Source organism: Pelophylax lessonae (assembly GCF_965119305.1).
Source record: "Pelophylax lessonae genome assembly, chromosome: 2".
Taxonomy (NCBI): Eukaryota; Metazoa; Chordata; class Amphibia; order Anura; family Ranidae; genus Pelophylax; species Pelophylax lessonae.
Genome location: NC_138769.1, coordinates 90186079 through 90193366, shown reverse-complemented (window position 1 = coordinate 90193366; position 7288 = coordinate 90186079).

The window sequence follows — 7288 nt, the reverse complement described above, 5'->3', positions numbered from 1 at the left end:
GGAAATTGCTATATCTTACCACTGCTACAAGGCCAGACATTGCAGCAACTGTTGGAATCCTATGCAGAAAGGTTTCAATGCCAAGTCAAAAGGACTGGAATGCTGTAAAGCGAATCATTCCCTATCTTAAAGGGACTTCGCACTACAAGTTAAAGTTACCAGCAAGCGATGAAAGCACCTTAACAGGATATGTGGATGCTGACTGGGCAGGAGACACCAGCGACAGGAAATCTACCAGTGGATACTTATTTTTTCTGTCAGGAGGTGCCATCAGTTGGACAAGTAAAAAGCAACTCTCTGTTTCACTGTCGTCTACTGAAGCAGAATACGTTGCTGCAGCGCAGGCAAGTCAAGAAGTTATATGGCTGAGACAGCTATTAACAGACATGGGTCTACCACAGTTGGGACCAACAGAAATCTATGAGGACAATCAAGGATACCTCGCACTTGCGCGCATGGAAGGAGTTAATTCACGAACCAAGCACATTGATGTGAAGTTACACTTTCTTAGGGATCTTCAAGAGCAAGGTCTTCTTGAGTTACTTTATTGCCCAACCGAGGATATGACAGCAGATATCCTTACAAAGCCTCTGACCGCTGAAAGACACTCAAGGCTTACAAAGAAGATGGGTTTAATAGACTAAAGCCCCGTACACACACACAGATCGTCGTCATACAAACGTCGGCGGACGAAAGATCTGCCAATTGTATGCGTGTTAGTATGGTGCCTCCGACAGCTGTCTGCACACAATCCGCGGACAAGAGTCTTTCTTGCAAACATGAAAATTTTTGTCTGCAGACACCAGAACAGACGATTGTTCGCCTGTCAGTACAGAAATCAGCTGACAGACCGCAGATTTGCAAGACTGGGCATGCTCAGAAAATAAAAAACACAGGGAAAGTTAACCATTACATGACATCACTTCTGCAGTCAGCTGAAGTCTGCGGACAAAATTCTTGTGCTGTCCTTGTGCTGTCTTTGCACTTTTCAACAGACACCGACATCCCGGGGAGAAAAGACGAACATTTGTATGACGACGATCTGTGTGTGTGTACGGGGCTTAAGCCTTAGCTGTTGAGAAGGTGTGTTGGAGATACAACAGCTTTCAGCTTAACCGATAAACTGCAGTTCACAAATAGGACAGTAGATGTCCCTAATGCTAAGTGATGTGCTATGCATTCTCTATGATGTGATGTCATTTCCTGTACACTGTACTGCACTTGTTGGTTATCTCTTCCTGTCTGTGTTCTTATCAAATGAGAAGGTGATATCCTTAGATTTCTGTGTTATGTTCCAATAAAGAAGCCAGTTCCTGTTTACCCCACAATGTCTGATCTGAATGGACTCCGCTGCATCCAGTGATCGCACTCTGCAACAGGAAAATCCTTCCAGTCCAGAAAAAAAGAAATATGGCATACTAAAGACCAACGCTTTGAAACAAAAAAGAAAGCTATATTTACAGTTCAACAACTATATGAAACTCTGTTTCCATAATGACAGCCTGACACCTACAAGAAAACACTAAATAGTAATATTTTACAGCAGTGTAATATACCAAAAAATAGGCTGAAAAATATATGATGCCAATAAACGAACACAGCAAGATCATTTAGCTTTGTCCAAGGCTAAGGCTAAGCAAACGATTACATCTCTTTGCTACTGAGAAATCTAAATACTTGCTGGCAGGCCTCAATTTTGCAACACACTGAAATCATTACAATGCTAATACAAAATCTGTCAACAAGCAGTTAAATATCTCAGCAGGGAAAATACTAGTTTTATTTTTTTATTTTGAAAAATAATAACCCTGAAGGGTCTAATATAAAAATCCAGTGCCAATCCTATTCCAGGTTTAATGATGTGTAGCATCAGTCATCCCACTTTCTGATAGCCCAAAGGTGTCAATGTCCCGTCTTCTGGGGGTGCATCATCAGTCTGGCCTTGACCCAAAGGAGGATACATTGAGAACCTGCCCAATGCCAGAGGAACATAAAGAGAAAGAGGATATGTGACATCATGCGAACCAACCAAAAACTGCTGGAAAAAAAGCTATGTGTATAGATTTTGGAAAATGTACTGGAGGAAATTGGAAGGCGTGTGAAAGGCTGGAAGCAGAGGTAAAGCCAGAATTGAGTTTTAATCACCTGTGTGGCCCTAGGGTAACAAGGATTCTCAATTTGATTCCAGGTGACTGAAATAATTTGTATTGTGCTCAGTCGAAATTGCCGTATAGGTAAAACTCAAACAGCCTATTAACGCTTTATCTACTACAAACCTTATTGTAGTTGAAGGTTGGTTTGGCATTTTCTTCTTTTCCGCAGCCCCTTACTTTGGCATTTAGTTGAGATTTTTCACAAAATCAAAGTGTATGTGATTTTCTAATTTCCCTGAAACTGTTCTTTTTAAATAAATTTTTGTGGTTCTCTAAAAAGGATAATTGTATCGGGAGAATTGCTGATTTCTTACTTGTTGATTCTCCTGATGCATTTAAGCTGTACTTTCATATTTTGGCCACATTCCTCCCACTATAGTAGAACGTTAAGGTCCTGTACTATGATTAATAAAAAATCTTCCCCTAGACAGGAGAAAGGGCACTGGTTGTTGGGTGGGTGGTAAAGGTATTTTTGTGCAGGCAGCTGTTGAAGTAGGACCAAACTAAGTGCAGGAGACGCCGAGACCTGTTTACCTGTTATGTTACCTGTTATGCTTCCATTAGAGGACCATTAGAGGACCATGTGTCCTCTAGGATTCCCTATTTTGTAAAGATGTGCAGGCACTCTTGTTAGGAAGAACTGCTGCAGATGCATCAACTTACGTAAGTGATTGTCCTAAAGGTTAGACTGTTGTGTTCAACACAAAAAGTTTTAGTAAAAATTGCAGCAGAGAATTTTCCATAAGAGATCAGATAGAAATCTGTCTCACCCAGCCCTTTATGGGTTATTGGCAGATAGAGACCATTTACTATAATATGCCTTTACAGCCTATTTGGAAAAAAATATATATATAAAAAAAAAAGTTAAAAATATATTGAAAAATCAAACTTCCCCCCGGCCACAAAGGGTTTAAATAGTTTGGGAGTACTTACATTGGATACAGATAGTTGCACACTAATGAGCTTAGCTAAAAACAAATATATTATGTAAGAAAACAGGAACATCATGATGTTAATCTTGATGTAGGATTGTCCGTCCAAAGATAGGAAGATGTTTATCAAATCTCATACACATCAAGAGCACTGTTGGATGTACTCCCAGTATCCCGGCATAAGTTAGTTTGTGTAGGAGTAATTATTTTGCCTCAGAGAAAAAGGAAATCAGATCCACGTAACAGAATGATTATAATATAAACAGACTATAAAAAGAACGAGGCGAAGAATTCCAGAAGGCGCAAACTTTTAATATCTCATCAAATATATATGATGCCCTGGCAGCAGGACATTTGTTGGCAGTTACGTCTCTCAATAAGCAGTGAAGCAAGGACAAGAGATAATTCTGAAAATTGCAACTCTAAAGGATAATTTTTAGAGCATACATCTGAACATCTTGCCTCTTGCCAGTCTGACCCAATCTAACCCCATCTTTCCCATCTCAGTTCCCTTTTCCACTGCTTCAGATCACCATAGTCTGCCTTCACCAAAATCTTTATTTTCCTCAGCCAGTGTCTGCACAATTGATCCTCATAAACGCCCATGTGGCATTCTCCTGATACAAATTAAACTCTAATGCGAGGTGTCATGAGCCCGCCTCCTGTGGATGAATCACCATAGTCATTCTGCACTGACAGATGATGATACAGTTAAGGCATCATGTTAGTGCTATTCTCTACATTGTGAAGGGCCACAAAGAATTAAAGAAGAAGAGGTACATAAGAAGAAGAAGAGAATGACCCCGTTAACCTCCCTAGCGGTATTCCTGAGTGTGGCTCGGGGTGAAATTTCAATGCCATTAGCGGTAACCCCGAGCCACACTCGGGGTACCACCAGGGAGCATCGCTGGATCCTGGTAGAGGGTACTTACCTTGTCCCCGGGATCCCGCAATGTGTCACTGCAGCATACGGTGGCCGGATCTTCCGCCCGATGCTGTGAGCCCCGGTTTCTGTCTCCTGCGATGTGACGCTCGCAGGGGGGTGGAACCGGTGGCAAATTTGAAAAGTAAAACACACAAAAACACTGATATATTGTAATACTATTGGATTACATTACAAAATAAAATAAATTGATATTAGTTTGCCCCCCAGTGCCCTTTCCTGCAGTTTTTGTGTACTTTATATATGTATATACAGTAAATATATATATATATATATATACATGTCTATCTATATATATATATATATATATACACACACATATATATATATATATATATATATATATATATATATATATATATATATATATATATATATATACACACATATATATATATATATATATATATATATATATATACACACATACACACATATATATATATATATATATATATATATATATATATATATATATATAATATGTATACTGTGGGGTTGATTAGCTCGGTGGTAGGCGTGGATGACCCCTTTGGGGGGTGCGTTTACACAGGGAGATAGCCGAGAAGTGGTTGCAAACAACAGTTTGGTTTATTCTTGCAGTTTACTTCACACAAGTGAAAGCCTCAAAAACAGCCAAAATAAAATAAAACACAAAATAAATCCTTGCCACTGTGGGCGGCTACCTTCTCACACACCGGAACCTATGCAATGAAGTCTATCCCCAACCTACTGTTGGGCAGACTTGGCTGATCATACAGCAGACACTCAATAGTCCATTTATTTTCTTTCCACATAGAAATAGTTCAAGACCTCACCTTGAGTAGTCTTCAGTCTTAATTAATTTCCCCTTCACACAGGAAATGTCCATTGGTTTCTTTTCACCTAGAAACGATCTAAGACCTCACTTCGAGTAGTCTTCACACTTGTTACCCTCCTCAGCCACATCGCTTCAGGAGGTCTTCCCCATGCTCACACAGCTTTCAGGGGGAACACATCTGACTGTCCTCCTCTCCCCATGCCCACACAGCGGCAGGAGGCAGCAATCCTTAGACTTCCTTTGGACAAATTATAGAGGCCTCAATTTCCTCATTCTGAACAGCTGAATGGTTTTCAACTTCCTGCTGGCTATCTCTGCAGCCAACACCCTATAGTAATTGGTGAACTTTCCAAACCAGGTGGAAATGTATCTCCTGTCTGTGACTACATCCACAGATTTACCTGACTTCCTGTCACATACCCCCCCCCCCCTCTTGTTTCAACCCTAGGGTTGGGACACAGATTTCCAGACACGCATGTGTCAGGCACTTCTCTTGACTCTCACTGATAAGCCTCCTAGTATCCTCTAGCTTCCGGATGAAACTGTTTCTGTCATCTTCATTGACAGATTTCTCGTAAATGTCACACAGTTTGTCTTGCATACAAGTTTGTCCTATCCACCATGGAGGACCATGATCCATAGGCAACTCAATTTTGCTAGTCTTAAAGTCTTCAACATTCTTAAGATGCCTCTCTCTGCAATCAACAAATGATTTCCACAACACTTTGAGAACCTCTGCTTCACTTAGCTTTGTTCCAAGAAATGCCTTCTTGAGCTTGGCTTGCTCTAAGATGCTGTGCAGAAAGCGTTCCATTTGCGACAACAGGCTGTCACACATTTCTTCAAAGTGACCCCTGTTCATTTTTACAGCGACATCATCAACTTTCCTTCCACCAACATATGGGTCAAAGGCAACAACACAGCTGAACCCAGCGATCTGGGTGGTATCCATTATAGACCTCCTCTCTGCATCAGTGAAGAAGCATGAAACTGCAACACATTCTTTTACAGGTTTCTTCAATGCACTTTCTGCTGAACTATTTGACCGCTCAAGGTCACCTAGTTCCTTTTCTCTATCTGAATTCCACATGGAGTGCATCTCAAGATCACGATCAAACTTCTGCCACCTGTCTTTCACCAGTTCCATTTTGGAAATATTCCCTGATAGGCACTTATTCATTTGCTTCACGTTTTCACCAACAGCCTTAGTTTTCTCCACTAGGTGGTGTTTGCTTTTTTTCTCCCAGCTTTATATCACTTGCTTTAGTTTTCTCCGCTTTAGTTTTCTCCACTAGGTTTTCAGCCTGAACTGAGAAATCATCACATTTCTTACACAGCTCCTTTGTTTGCTGAAGCTCTAATGATACATTTTCCAATGCTTGAAGTTTTTGAAGGAACGGTTTATGCCAAAGGGGTGATTCAAGCCACATGTCATCACATTTCTAAAGGCTCACTCAGGACAGACCCCAAAACACTGATCCTTTTAAAAACTGCATCAGGCACACTATCCCCTCTCTGGGACAGATCCTCTGTTGCCTGTAATTCCTCTTCAAATTCTTCCAACTGAATCTTCATCTCTTCTACTTGCTGTTCTAAGGCTCGCTTAGACTTTTCTAGCTCCTGAACGCTTTTCACAACATCATCCTTGGAGCTGACCAAATCTTCCATCTCTGTACACAGCTGTTTGTTAACTCTTTCTAGTTCAGCCTTACACTCTAGAGCTTCCTCCAAGGAGCGAGCCAAGAACAGGGCTTTGCTCTCTTTATCACGCGCCTCCGTTTTTGCACGGTCGCGTTCTTCTGCATATTTTGCAGACACAGTCTTCTCCTCACCAAGCATCTGATCCAACTTCTTTTTCACATCTTCAACACACTCTAATGAACCAACGCTTTCTTCCATGCGTTTTTTCATATCCGCTATCTGAGCTTGCAATGTTGCGACTTGCTCTGATAGGTTTTTCTTTTCTTCCTCCTCCTCTTTTAATTGTTCCAGGAAGCCATTTTTCTCATCTTCCATTTGTTTGAGCTTTGTGCTAAAACTCAGCCTTTGACACCTCTCTTCCTTTAAGAGTTCCTGCGTGTCTTGCAGCTGCGATTCCAAGATAGAAAAATCTTCCACAATTTCTCTAGATTTGCTGTCTGCTTGAGAAAGCTGATTTGTGACATTGTCCAACTCAACCTGCAGTCGGTTTGCCTTCTCTGACAGCTTAGCACACAATCGGTCACCTTCTGACACCTTGACTTGCGATTCCAGAAGCTGCGCCTCTACTTTTTTTCTCTTGTGTTCAGAATCTCCTTTTCCCCGCATAAGAGCTTTCACCTCATTGGCTAGCTTCTGGGAATGAGACTGTAATTCTGCCACACAGGCTTCTTTCTCCTTTAACTGCTGCTGGACACGTTGGGCTTCATCTTTCCAACTTTCACAGTCCGTACGCAATTCA